Source organism: Jaculus jaculus, chromosome 7 (genome assembly GCF_020740685.1).
Source record: "Jaculus jaculus isolate mJacJac1 chromosome 7, mJacJac1.mat.Y.cur, whole genome shotgun sequence".
Classification (NCBI taxonomy): Eukaryota; Metazoa; Chordata; class Mammalia; order Rodentia; family Dipodidae; genus Jaculus; species Jaculus jaculus.
In genome coordinates, this window is record NC_059108.1 from 143860314 (window position 1) to 143875471 (window position 15158).

Sequence of the window (15158 nt, forward strand, 5' to 3'; positions counted from 1 at the left end):
TGCGAGTAACAAAGAAGGAAGTTAGTCATTTAGTCAGTTAGATTTTTTTGTTCCCAGTGAAGACTGAATCCACAGCCTCATGCATGCTTAGCATAGGCTCTACTATGGAGCTATATTCCCAGCCCAGGATAAGAATTGCTTAAGAGGGCTGGAGAGATGGCTTAGCGGTTAAGCGCTTGCTTGTGAAGCCTAAGGACCCCGGTTCGAGGCTCGGTTCCCCAGGTCCCACGTTAGCCAGATGCACAAGGGGGCGCACGCGTCTGGAGTTCGTTTGCAGAGGCTGGAAGCCCTGGCGCGCCCATTCTCTCTCTCTCTCTCTATCTGTCTTTCTCTCTGTGTCTGTCACTCTCAAATAAATAAATAAAAAATGAACAAAAAAATTAAAAAAAATAAAAAATAAAAAAAAGAATTGCTTAAGATATATTTATTTATTCAAGAGAGAAAATATGGGCACAACAGGGTCTCTTACCACTAGAAATGAACTCCACTTATAGTGCATGCGCCACTTTGTGCATCTGGCTTTACATGGGTAGTGGGGAATCGAAATCAGGCCACTAGGTCTCATCAATATCAGCTATCTCCCCTGCTCAGAAATTAAAAGAAAATTTTTTTTTCTAAAACTGTGGGGGGGGGGTGGCTGGAAAGATGGCTCAGCATCTACATAAAGCCAGATGCTTGATGGCACATACGCCTGGATTTTGTTTATAGTGGGAAGAGGCCCTGGTGTGTCCATGCTCACTTTCTGTCTGCCTCTTTCTGCCGCTCTCTCCCTCTCTCAAACAAATATATTTTCTTAAAAATTGTATATGTGTATATGTAGCTTGTGGGGTCAGAGGAATATTTTGGGGTTGGTTTTCACCTCGGATTCATGGCAAGGTTTTTCTTTGAGTCTTGCTCTGCTGTTCCTTTTTGAGCTAGCGATGAGCTTTAAGGAAATTCTGCCTCGGTCTCCCGTGTTGGTATCAGTGCGCTGGGATTATAGGAGCACACCATGGACTGGCTTCTGCTTTTTACGTGGGTCTGGGGATTGAAATCTGAGGCTCCAGCTTGAACTGCAAGTACTTCATCCACTGATCCATCTCTCCAGCCCCAGAATATTTTTAACCAAATTTAAGCTTTATTTCTATTGCCATCTAATGTGCTCAGTGAAGATTATAATATAATCCTTGAGAATCTTAGCTGATGACATCCCAGAAATAAATAATTATCAAACAGCCAGGCGTGGTGGTGCATGCCTTTAATCCCAGCACTCAGGAGTTAGAAGTAGGAGGATCGCTGTAAGTTCTAGGCCACCCTGAGACTCCATAGTAAATTCCAGGTCAGCCTGGGCTAGGAGGAGACCCTACCTCAAAAAAAAAAAAAAAAAAAAATCAAACAATGTCAGAGTAGTACAGAACATAACACATGGACAAAAATGGACACTATTCTGGAGAAGGTTGAGGTTGGAAAACCAGGAAAAGTTTTAGAAAGGCAGTGATGTTTGAATAGAAACTTTAGGAAGCAAAGGAAAAACAAAGGCAAGTGAAGGATAGCTCTGCTATGCTGATGAAAAGCAAAAAGTCAAGAGTCATGTTTTTGCTTGCTCAGTTTCTAAATGACTTACAAAGAAACAGGAGAAACTATTAAACACTATTGACCTATCAGTTTAGTAACATGCATTTAAATTGTTGGATAACATGCGTTGCTATATCAGTTGAAACTTTACCTAGGTGTTTTAATGGCATGACATGAACATACTTCCCACATCAAAAGAAAGTTAAAAATATGGCAGGCATGGTGGCACACACCTTTAATCCCAGTACTCGGGAGGCAGAGATAGGAGGATCACTGTGAACTTGAGGCCAGCCTTGGACTACATAGTAGGTACCAGGTCAGACTGGGTAGAGTTAGACCCTACTTTGCAACAACAACAACAAAAAGGAACCATGGCTGGAGAGATGGCTTAGCACTTAAGGCACTTGCCTGAGAAGCCTAAGGACCCAGGTTTGATTCCCCAGTTCCCACGTTAGCCAGATGCACAAGGTGGCATATGCATCTGTAATTTGTTTGCAGTGGCTAGAAGCCCTAGTGCATCCATTCTCTCTCTCTCTCAAATAGATAAGTGAATAAATGTAAAATGAAACAAAACACCACCACCACTAACAACAACAACAACCAAAAAAACCCTAGACATTCATTCCAGGAAATCAGGATGCAATTAGATTTAATGTAAGTAGATTAGATTAATGTCGATGTATTAAATAGAAAACATTTTAAAATGGTGTATGTTTAAACATATCAAAATCCATGTATTGAAAGATTAATCTTGGTATGAAATTTAAGTAATTCTCATACACACAAACAACTGATAAAATGTAATGGCTGAATCAGCAATCCTACCCTAGATTATGAACAAAACAGCTAACTTCATTTACAGAAAAAACATTCAGTTGTGGACTCTCTATGTATGTGTTCATCAGTGTGCTACCTCTAAAGCTACTCAGAGAATAATGCTGATAAGATTCTTTTTGTTGTTGCTGTTCACCCAGTGTATGTTTCTTGTTCTGGGAACTAAACCCAGGACTAAGCAAGCACTCTACCTACCACTGAGCTACTACTACCCAAGCTCTCAAAGTATATTTATTGAATACGACTTAATACAGGATTAGATGTTCTAAATTTTGCTGTGTATTCAGATCTTTTTTCAAATATTTTTATTCATGTATTTGTAAGGAGACACATGCCACTGTGTGCATCTGGCTAACGTGGGTACTGGGGAATTGAACCCAGGTCCTTACGCTTTGTAGGCAAGTGTCTTAATTGCTAAGCTATCTCTCAAGCCCTTCATTTACAAATTTAAAGAGATGAAAATATTCAAATAATCACTAAACACATTAGCATATGGTAGAATTTCTTTGGGTCCATACAGCCCCCATAATTATCATGCTACTCACTGCCTTTTAGTTCTGTATGGCTATTGAGTAGAATCATTTTTCTGATCTAGCCACATTCTTATTTATGAGAAAAAGTTTTCAGTTCTTTCAGTAAGTACCATTTTTTTTTTCTATTTTATTTTATATTTATTTATTTGACAGAGAAAGAGGGAGAGAGACAGAATGGGCATGTCAGGGCCTCTAGCCACTGCAAACGAACTCCAGATGTGTGCGCCCCCTTGTGCATCTGGTTAACATAGGACCTGGGGAATTGAACCAGGGTCCTTTGGCTTTGCAAGCAAACACCTTAACCACTATGCCATCCATCCCTCCAGCCCAGTAAGTGCCATTCATTTTTTCTTGTTGCTGGTTTGACATGCTTCTTATGTCTTACTCAAAACAAGTTGTAACCTGTTCCAAGTGCATAAGCAGATCAATCCTAAATTATATTTACTAACTCATATCATTCCCTTGTCTCTTTCTCCAATCAATCTCAATATTATCCTTAGTTCTAGGACTGTTCATTTTTATTTATTTATTTGAGAGCTACAGATAGAGAGAATGGGCACACCAGGGCCTCCAGCCACTGCAAAGGAACTCCAGATGTGTGTGCCCCCTTGTGCATCTGGCTAACGTGGGTCCTGGGGAATCGAGCCTTGAACCAGGGTCCTTAGGCTTCATAGGCTAGTGCTTAACTGCTAAGCCATCTCTCCAACCCAGTATTTAACTTTTAAGAAGTATAAATTAGTTTTTTCTGCTGTAGCTTGTCTTGTCAAATTGATCAGATTAGGAATCAAGTAAGAGACCAGCCTCTTGGACAGGTCTGTGAGGGAGTTTTAAAGAAGGACTGATGGAATTTGGAAGACTTTTCACCAAATTATGAGGCCCTTCTGATGGCAGACTATATATGAAGAAGCTCCTTGAATTCTTGATCTTCCTGTTCCTTCTCCCTCCCAAGTTTTGGGATTACAGGTTCATGTCCCCATGCATATCCAAGTCTTTGCATTACTATGTAAACTTTAGCATCATTCAACTTTTAAGTTCTCAAGAAAGTCTACTATGATTTGATTGGAATTGCACTGAAGGTACAGACTAATTCCGGTAGGACATGTGAAACATATTTAGCCATCTAATCCATAAACATACTTTACATCTGCGGTTACTTAGATATGCAATTCTCTCAGCAGTGCTTTGTAGGTTTCAGTGTACTATATAATACTTTATTCTACAGGTTCCTAAATATAAATTTTATTCTTAAGACTAAGTCTTGCCAGGTAGTTCCTTCACTTCTGTTCAACAGTGCCTACAACAGCTGTGTGCAGCTTTAAGGCAGGCTGAATCAAGCAGCCTTATGACACTGAACAAGTATAATTCTCTTCCTCCACCACTACAAGTTTTTCTTTCTCTCTTTCCTTTCTTTTCTTTCTCTGTCTCTCTTTCTGAAAGGTAGGAGGGGTAAAGAGCCCATGTGGGAAGTAGGGGCTAAGGGGTTCTCCTTTTACCTTGACCCAGCTAGGAAATTCACCCCAAGTGATGAACTGGCTGCCAAGAAAAAAGAGTGTTTATTGTTTTGTTTTGCTTTTTAAAGAAAGTCTTGCTCTGGAGGTCAAGCCTGAGCCAAACCCCCATCCTCCCACCTTAGCTCCAGGAGTGTGGCACCATGCCCAGCTCTGACTAGTGTAAGTGTGCCCCAAAGCAGAGAATCTGTGCCTACCACTGTCTTGAGCATTAACCACACTTGCAGGAGGGAAAGAGTTGCCTCACACACCTGTGGGTCAGCTGTTGTGGCCTATGAGGTCGAGAGTGAGGATAGCTACTTACAGTTTAGACTTCTCAGTGGTTGAATTTGGTCTGAAAGTGGTGATTGTAATTGGTTACAGCTACCAAGAGAAACGATAGCTATCTGAGTCACCTTTTGGGGCTTTCTTCTTCTAAAAAACATTCTCCATTAATTATAAAACTAGTACATGTTCACAAGAGAATTATGAAAACCTTAAAAAAAAAAAAACCCAAGTTGACCATTAACTTGTGGGCACACTGTGCCTATGTGGAGTCTCTACATCCTTGCGTTTTAGAGGTACCCTTGGTTGAGAAGGGGCCAGTCGGATAACAAGTGGCAGCAGCCAAAGGCTGTTAAAAAGAAGAGAAAGCAAGCCGGGCATGGTGGCGCACACCTTTAACCCCAGCATTTGGTAGGCAGAAGTAGGAGGATCACCATGAGTTCGAGGCCACCCTGAAATTACATAATGAATTCCAAATCATCTTGGGCTAGAGAGAGACCTTACTTCAAAAAACAAACAAGAGAGAGAGAGAGAGAGAAGAGAAAGCAAGCTGGGTGTGATAGCCCACACTTTTAATCCCAGCACTTGGGAGGCAGAGACAAGTGGATCACTGTGAGTTCGAGGCCACCCTGAGACTACATAGTGAGCTCCAGGTCAGCCTGGGGTACAGAGCAAGCCCCTACCTTGAAAAAACAAAAAGAGTGAGAAAAGAAAGAAAGCCTGGGCATGGTGGAACATGCCTACAATCTCAGCTACTTGGGAGGCAGAGGCAGAAGAATTGCCAACCTAGTTCCAACCTAGCTTGGGCAACAATATCAAGACCCTATCCCCAAAATACAAAAAAGATGAGTGTGGAGAGCTGTGATGTGCCGCGCCCTAAAGATGGCGTTGGCTTCCGCCTTCCGCTTTTAGCCCGACAGCCAGCGCTCTCTGGGATAAACAAGTCCTTATTTGGCTGAGGCTGCTTAACTAATTCTGCTTCCTTAATCATGGACCTATCTGCATGGGCCACGTGGCTCACTAGGATTGGCTAGTGCAGGACTACTTAGCTTGTGGGTGGGCTCTCCCCAGGGTCAGAAGACTGTTCAAGGTTCCTGAATAAACTGCTTAAAGAGCTCTAGGGTCGCGTCATTCTTGCTGGTCGAGATGGTCGCGACAGATGAGAGGGCTGGAGAGATGGCTTAGCGGTGAAGCGCTTGCCTGTGAAGCCTAAGGACCCCGGGTCGAGGCTTGGTTCCCCAGGTCCCACGTTACCCAGATGCACAAGGGGGCGCACGCGTCTGGAGTTCGTTTGCAGTGGCTGGAAGCCCTGGCGGGCCCATTCTCTCTCTCTCCCTCTTATCTGTCTTTCTCCCTATGCCTGTCGCTCTCAAATAAATAAATAAAAAATGAAAAAAGATGAGAAAAAAAAAAAAGATGAAAAGACAAGGTCTGAGGAAGAGTGTTCCACCCCGGGGGTTGAAGGTATCAAGAGTGTGTTTCACCTTCTGAACCCACAGACTATGAAATCCCCTTCTCTGTGGATCACAGTGCTCAAAGAGCCAGAGCTAAAAAACACCGTCAGCCTTCACTTGGTTCTGATCTTCCTTTCTGACAGTAGGCTTGTCTGTCTGGAAGGTTGTTTTTTTCATCTTAGCCAGCAATTTATTTATCTCCTCCATGAGACCTCATCTACTTTCCCCACTGCTCATCTCATTGGATCTTAGATGCCATGTTAAGACTGGACACTTAATTGTATCTTCTCCCTGCTGCACCCAACCAAGGCAGCAGGGGTGTGAGAGACAGATGGCCCTTGTGGGTGCAGGTGAAACCTGGCGTCAGGTGGAGGGCCCCTACACGACAGGATTACACTGACTGTGGATTAAGGATGCCTTGGTGAGAGGATGTGCCTTGTGGCGGAAGCTCTCTTTACTGACTAGTATGTTATACTACCTTATGTTTTTCTACTTGGCTTTTTTTTTTTCCCCTTCAAAGTAGGGTCTCACTCTAGCGTAGATTAACCTGGGATTTACTCTGTAGACCCAGGCTAGCCTTAAACTCATGGCAATCCTCCTACCTCGGTCTCCTGAGTGCTGGGATTAAAGGCATGTGCCACCACACCAAGCCTTTTTTTTGGGGGGGGGGGTAGGGTCTCACTCTAGCTCAGACTGACCTGGAATTCATCAGCAGTTTCAGAGTGGCCTCGAACTCACAATGAACCTGGTGATGATCTGCCTCCCAAGTGCTGGGATTAAAGGCGTGTGACACCATGCCCGGCTTCCATTTTGTTTTTAATATAATTCTCTTTGTGCTTCATTCTAGTTTATTTATATAGTTTCTGCCACCATTCAAGTTCAAGTTGGGACCAACTGATTAATTTTTAAATAAGCTACGCTCTGTTTTTGATTTGCATATGTAGTATATGTAGTGTAACAAGTGTGCACAGATGCTCATGCCCTGTGCACATGTGTGCAGAGGCCATAAGAGGATGTCAAGTGTCTGCTACTGCTTTCCTGGGTTGTCTTCCTTGAGGTGGAGTCTCTCAGTGAACCCAGAGCTATTGTTTTTGATTAGATTGGATGACCCTGAGCCCAGAGATCCTTTTGTCTCTACTGGCCACACGACTGGGGTTATAGGTATATGTGGTCAGGCCAAGATTTCTTTTTATAAAAAAATATATTTTATTTATTTATTTGAGAGAGAGAAAGAGGAAGAGGGAGAGAGAGGGGGAGAAAGAGGGAGAGAATGGGCACACCAGGGCCTCCAGCTACTGCAAATGAACTCCAGATGCATGCGCCCCCTTGTGTATCTGGCTTACGTGGGTCCTGGAGCGTCGAACCGGGATCCTTTGGCTATGCAGGCAAATGCCTTAACCACTAAGCCATCTCTCCAGCCCCAGACCAAGATTTCTATGTGGATACTAGGGATTGAACTCATGCAATCTCAGCCCCTCCTGCTTGTGTGGCAAGAAATCTTACTTGTTGAGCTATCTCAGCCCCTCTGCTTTTGATTTTATGCCTATCATTTAGTTTAATAGCAGTTATAAGCCCAGAGTGTTAATTATCTTTGTTATGGTTTGTAGTAAGAAGAGAAGGTTTTCAGGAAAGGAAAAAGGCCAGATGGTAATCTTGATAAAAGATTATGATTTTAGGAGAGCAGGAAGGGAGGGGAGGAGATAGTATGGATTACTCATCATTCAATTCTTATGATCAAACATTAAAATGAAAAGGAAACTGTGGACTGTCATAGTGCTGGGAAGAGCTATGCAGCCAGGTGGAGGAAAAAGTCATCAACAGACATAGCAGACCCTGCAAGGTGGCATGTCTGCTATGGGAGAAACCAAATGCTCTCTGCCTGGATTTGAGGCCCGCTTCATGGTAGGGAATTCATGCCCAGTACTGAAAACCTAGTCAAAACCTATGGCTAGAGTGCCATAAAGCCTTAGGGGGAAAATTACTACTGTTTGGCTAAATGGACCTATTATAACAACCAAACTACCCTCTAAATTTTTATGTTTATGCCTACATAATAATGCTACTCTCACTTTTGGTTACAGAAGATTCTCTTTTCAGATGGTGAAGCTTACTGGGGAGACTCAAAACTCATCAAAGTGCCAAGAAGTGAGAGTGGAAAGTTCAGCACTGAGAGACATCTCTATCACATCACCTAAGGCTCAGGAACATTGGAGAAGAGGTGGCAAAAAGAATGTTAAGAGCCAATAGGTACGGGGGAGTTCTCTGTAATGTTGTCTTCCAAATACAAAGAAACTGTTGCTTTTATGACCTCACAAAACGGATGCTACCTACACAAGACCTGAAAATGTGAGGGAAGAAAATGATGACACCAAAATAAAAGAGGAACTAATTAGAAAGAAAAATTTCAGTGGAGTGGGTAGGGGAGGGATACAAAGGAGGGTGGTAGGAAGGGATTATGATCAGGATACATCATGTGTATATGTAAGGAGGCTGTCAACAAAAAGCTTTAAAAAATAAAAGGAAAAGCTGTAACTTTTAATTTATTTTATTTTATTTATTTATTACTTTGAAAGGAGAGTGGGGGAGAATGGTTGCACCAGGACCTCTAGCCCCTGCCAATGAACTCCAGATGCATGCAACTTTGTAAATCTGACTTTATGTGGGTACTGGGAAACTGAACCCACGCTGTCAGGCTTTCAAGAAAGCACCTTTTAACCACTAAGCCATCTCTCCAGCTCCCAATTTCTATTATTTTTAATCAAAGAGAAAATAGAATATTTAAACTCCACAATAACTTCTAAAAAGTTAAGCAGGATACTAGAGTTCATCCAACCAAGAAGTATTTCATTTATTTATTTTTGAGGTAGGGTCTCACTTTAACCCAGGATGACCTGGAACTCACTCTGTAGTTCTAGGCTGGCCTCAAAATCAGATTCTCCTACCTCTGCCTCCTGAGTGTTGAGATTATAGGCACATGCAACCACACCTGACTTAGGATATATTCTGATTTTGAATATAAATATTTTAAAAACAAGAAAATAATTTTTATTTTGTTTTGATTTAAGTCATTTGGAAACATAAAGTATACCCAGTTCTAGGAGTAATCAAATAAATAAGCATTTTATATTTATCACTGAAATGCATTAAAATGAAATGCCTATTACTAATAAGGCATAATAGTGTGAAAAAGGCCAGTTTTAGTGGCTTTGAATAGAAATCACTTAACTGCCATTGTTAATTAGTAGCATTACCTTACTTTTCACAAGAGGGCAGCAAGAAGCTTTCTTGTGTCATAAAAGTCCTACATGAAAGGAATGATGCAATTTTAAGCTATAGTATATAACGAGGCCATCTTTAAAATCTTTATGGATGTATAGCTGATAAAGATTTCAGAAATGGGCTGGAGAGTTGGTTCAGTGGTTAAGGCACTTGCCTGCAAAGCCAGGTTCAATTCGTTAATGCCCATGTAAAGTTGAATGCACAAAGTGGACAATACGTTTGGGGCTGGAGGCCCTGGAAAGCATATTCTCTTTCTCCTCTGATTGAGAACAAACAAAAAAATTTTTTCAAAAGAAAAGATTTCAGAAGTTCCGGCTGAGTGTGGTAGCAGTCTGTAGACCCAGTGACTTCAGAAGCAGAAGCAGAAAGATCACTGGAACCAAGGACCTTAAGGCAGACCATACAACACAGTACGATTCTCTCTCTCAAAAACCAACCAACCAAACTGTAACTTTTAAAGGTCTGTAAAACCAGCAATTTCATAGTTTTTTCTTAATTTTTTTTTTTTTTTTTTTGAGGTAGGGTCTCACTCTAGCCCAGGCTGACCTGGAATTTGCTATGTAGTCTCAGAGTAGCCTTGAACTCTCCAAGATCCTACTACCTGGGATGCCTGGCTTCCACCCTAATTTTAATACCTCTCTTTATCCAGAAATCTTTCCTATTATCAATGTCTTTCAGACTTCAAATTAAATACATTTCCTTTTATTCTGAATGGTACTTTAAAAACTCACTGACTTTTGTTATCAGAACAGCAATTCAAGCCAAGAACAAAGAGCACTGTACCACCTTTAACAAAGAGCAAGTGTTGTTGTAACAGAGGAATGAAAGATTAGAAATGAACAGAAGCATTGTGAAAATGGAGAATACAATACAGAGACTGTTCATTTTGAAGATGTTCTTTGAAAGCAGAATGCAAATTCCTTAATCCTTATAAATTAAGAGTACCTGAGGTGAGCTAATATGTGTTCCACCTGGTCCAAACAGCTAGTTATAGAGATCAGCCTTAGCATTCCCACTGATGAGAAACTGGCACGTTTGGAGCACCCATTTAGTTTCTGGACATTTAGAAACCTGTCTGTCTGTCTGTCTGTCTATATCTATTTATCTATCTATCTGGTGAGTTTATTTCTTTCAGATAAAGTTTTGTTATGTAGCCCTAACTGTTCTGTAACTGCTATGCTGTCTTAGGCTGGCATCAAACTTGCAGAGGCTAGAGAGACGGCTTAGTGGTTAATGTGATGGTTTGCAAAGCCTAAGGACCTGTTTGACTCCCCAGATGCACAAGGTGATGTGTGAGCAAGATGGCACATACATCTGGAGTTCAATTGCAGTGGCTGGAGGCCCTAGCATGCCAATTCTCAATCTTTCTCTTATTAAAAAACTTGCAATAATCCTTCTGACCTAGACTCTCAAGTGCTGGGATTCACAGGTACATGCTATCATTCCTTGCTTGAAGATTTTTTTTTAATACTGTAGCAAAAAAAAAAATCTCTGTCTCTCAAGTAAATAAAAAAATATACAATTATTTTATGCTTATTAGATAATCAATATTTTTTCAGATGAAACACCCAATAAGAGGATACAGCATATGGTTCTAGATCCAAACATGGATGATCCTTAGAAGCAAAAGTGACAACTCAGCCCTCCTCTCTCCAGGAATAATTGTCATCTATGCCATTATCCCTCAGGGATTTAAGCTAAATGGCATATTTATAGGTTGATAATTTCTTTCTCTCTTTCTCTCCCTTTCTCTCAAAAACAATAAAAGTACCAGAGGCCAATATTGGTCTCTTCCCCAGGAGAGACACTAGCCTGAGTGGTTGGGGAATGTATGCCTTGATCAGATTTGCAGTATGGCTTTGAATGCATGCACTAAGCATGGCCCCAGCAACACCTGCTCTTCTGACTGGCCACCTGGGCCTGGCAGAAAAAAAACATCCATCAATTTCACCTTCCCCAGAGATATCACCCAGCCCTAATGCTAAATGTATAATTCAATGCCATGTTAAAAAAAAAAAAAAAAAGTGAAACACCATTCACCAAAACCTCTCAGCTTTCAGGGCAGTATAAGAAAAACTCAAACAAGGAAAATTATCATAAAATTTTATTTTTCCAAATTGTGATCCAATGAAATACCAGGAAAAGCATTCTTTACATTAAGGCAGGAAAGAAACATGGATATGGGTAAAATTTCTTAATTAAATTTGTCATCAACATACTGCCAACAGCTTAAGTGTTAAGCATAATTTCTCACCACTGGATGGAAATACAGTTGCTTCTCATCCAGAAACTGTTGAGTTATTTACTTTGGATTGTAGTAACATTTGGTCACACAGATTTTATAAAACAGAAATTAAAAACCTGCATTAGCATTTTAAGGTAATTAGCCTCTTTTTTCATAAAGAGAGGTAGCATCTATTTTTTGCTTTGAGCCTATTTATATGCATTTTGCCCAATTTTTTTTTTCTTGTCAAAGCAGGATCTTGCTTTATTGTAACAGGCAGGTGTTTATATAGTGTTGAGAATGAAGGGATACGGTGTAAGGGCCAATAGCATACCATGAATTTTTATTTTTATTAGTATTTTCCATCAATATAAAAATATCCCATGTTAATATTTTGCCCAATTTGGTCTTCATATTGTTATTAAATGATATTTAGCCTGTTTCTCTAAATGTTGTAAAGTCCATTTTCAGCCTTTCCTATTACAGATTTCACCTCTTCTATCAAGACTGTTGTAAGTGGGACTGGGCGTGATGGTGCACACCTTTAATCCCAGCACTTGGGAGGCAGAGGTAGGAGGATTGCCATTGAGTGCGAGGCCTCCTTGAAATAACATAGTGAATTCCAGGTCAGACTGATCTAGAGTAAGACCCTACCTTGAAAAAAAAATAAAATAAAATAATAATGATGCAAGTGTACATATTCCAAAACTCAACTGATTCTATAAGGTTAAGAAAAAAAAACAGTTCCCATTAACTCCTTCCCAGTAGCAACCTCTTTCACCGTGTTTAGATCATTATCTTATATTATCACCTCTGGCTCTAAATAACTAAATAACAATCCTATATTACTTCTTGATTTTTAGAATTTGACACATTATTTTCTGAATTTGCCCAATACAGAAGCTGATGATTTAGCTCTTTTCTTCATCTAACCTCCCATCTAAATTCCTTATAATACATATGCAAGGGACCTCTCTCCTCTAAGAGTTCTACAGCCATATCACTTAACAGTGACACATCCTCAGAAATGTTTCAATAAGTGATTTTTTGTCTTTGTATAAACATCATAGTATAGTTACACAAACCTAGATAGTTCATCCTACCTCACACCTAAGTATATGGCATTTATAGCTTACTGTTTCAGAGGCTATGATAAACAAAATGCTGACATTAAACCAAGCATGATGCAATCAGAGACACAGTAAAAACAAGATGTATAAGGGAATATAGAATATAGAATATAGAATATATATTCTATATATATATATAATATATATATAGAATCCCTGCTCACATAACATGGCATAGTGTATTACTGTAAATCTGTTACAAATAGAATCATACCCTAAAATAATAATTAAAAGCTTTGTATCATAAATAAACAATACAGCCATTTCTTAAAGTTACCAAGTATCATGTACATATCATATCATATCACCTATATATATTTTTTTATTTGCAAGGAGAGAGACAGAGAGAAAAAATGGGCACACCAGGGCCCATAGCCACTGCAAATGAACTCCAGACTCATATGCCCCTTGTGCATCTGGCTTACTTGGGTCCAGGAATTCAACCTGGGTCCTTTGGCTTTGCAAGCAAATGCTTTAAACTACTAAGCCAACTCTCCAGCCCATATCTCCTATATTTTTATGACTGGCATGTAGTAGATTAGTCACAGTAGCATAATCACAAAGATTAGCAATGTATATTGTTACAACATTATGACATCTATGTCACTAGGCAACAGAAGCTTTTAAATTCTATTATAACTAATGTTATATATGTTGTCTATGCTTTGCATTACTGGCCAAAAGGTCATCATGTAGCACATAACTGTACACAATACTTTAATATTCAGTTTTTACATTAATATATATATGCTATTTATAAGCTTAGCAGGTAGTAAAACAAACTTTTCTGGCATTATTCTTTTGTTTCCCAGGGATTTTGTTTGATTTTTTTCTCTGTTGTATTATTTTATTTCATTTTATTGAGGGAGGGTCTCACTCTAGCCCAGGCTGACCTGGAACTCACTTTGTAGTTCCAGGCTGGCCTCAAACTCACAGTGATCCTACCGCTGCTTCCTGTGTGCTGGGATTAAAGGTATGCACCTCCACAGTATCTATGTCAGTCTGTTTAAATCTTTAAAAATACTGAGTTGTATCATAAGATCTCATTTTCCTAATGTTACATTCTTTTCTCCATGTAGAGTTTTCCATTTGTTGCCTTTGTTCTTTGTATGTGCAAATGGAAAATGCATGTTTGCGTGTGGGGGCAAGCACTTGGACATGTGCGTGAATGTGGAGAATGGGTGTGCCAGGGCCTCTAGCCACTGCAAACGAACTTCAGATGCATGTGACAACTTATGCAACTGCCTTACGTGGGTTCTGGGGAATAGAACCTAGGTCCTCAGGCTTGGCAGGTAAGTGCCTGAACTGCTGAGCTATCTTTCCAGGCCCCACCTTGTGTTTTATTTATAACAATGTCTCGACCTAAACCTAAAGCTCATGGATCCAGCTACAGTAGGTTGCCAGCAAGCCTCAGGGATTCTATGTCTATTCATGACCACGTTTGGCTCTTTACATGGGTTACAGGGATCCAAACTCGGGTCCTACTGGCAAGCACTTTATCCAGTCAGCCATCTCCCCAGCCCTGACTTTGTTCTTTTTGTTTTTCCGAGGTAGGGTTTCACTCTAGCCCAGGCTGACCTGGAACTCACTATGTACTCCCAAGGTGTCCTTGAACTCATGGCAATCCTCCTGCTTCTGCCTCCTGAGTACTAGGATTAAAGGCAAGCGCCACAATACCTGGCTTTGTTTTTTAAGAGATATTTATTTATATGAGAGAGGAAAAGGAATATGGACACACCAAGGCCTCCTACAGCTGCAAACAAACTCCAGATGCATACACCACTTTGTGTGTCTAGCTTAATGTGGGTACTGGGGAATCAAACCTAGGGCCATCAGGTTTTATGAGCAAGTGCATTTAACTGCTGAGCCATCACGCCAGCCCTGCATTTGTTCTTTTATTTTTTGTTTTGTTTTGTTTTGTTTTTCGAGGTAGGGGTCTCACTCTGGCTCAGGCTGACCAGGAATTCACTATGTAGTCTCAGGGTGGCCTCGAACTCTCAGTGATCCTCCTACCTCTGCCTCCCGTGTGCTGGGATTAAAGGCGTGCGCCACCACGCCCGGCTTGTTCTTTTATTTTTTAATTTTTATTATTTTACTTTTGAAAAGAGAGAGAGAATGGGTGTGCAAGGGCCCTTCAGCTGCTGTGAACAAATTCCAGACACGTGAGCCCCCTTGTGTGAATATACAACATTGCATGCTTGCGGCACTGTGTGTCTGGCCACGTGGGACCTGGAGAGTCGAACAGGGGTCCTTAGACTTCACAGGCAACTGCATTAAGTGCTAAGCCATCTTTCCAGCCCCATCTCTCTCTCCCTCTCTCTCTTAAATAAGTAAAATATTTACCTTATTTTAAAATGTTTTATTTAAGAGAGGAAAGA

At 40.6% G+C, this 15158-nt stretch overlaps 1 protein-coding gene across 1 annotated transcript in view; it reads right to left on the reverse strand.

Moving 5' to 3' along the window:
• The window catches only part of Lin52 (lin-52 DREAM MuvB core complex component), a 136614-nt gene that overhangs the window by 27346 nt on the left and 94110 nt on the right, over nucleotides 1–15158 (reverse strand). The window lies entirely within an intron of this gene.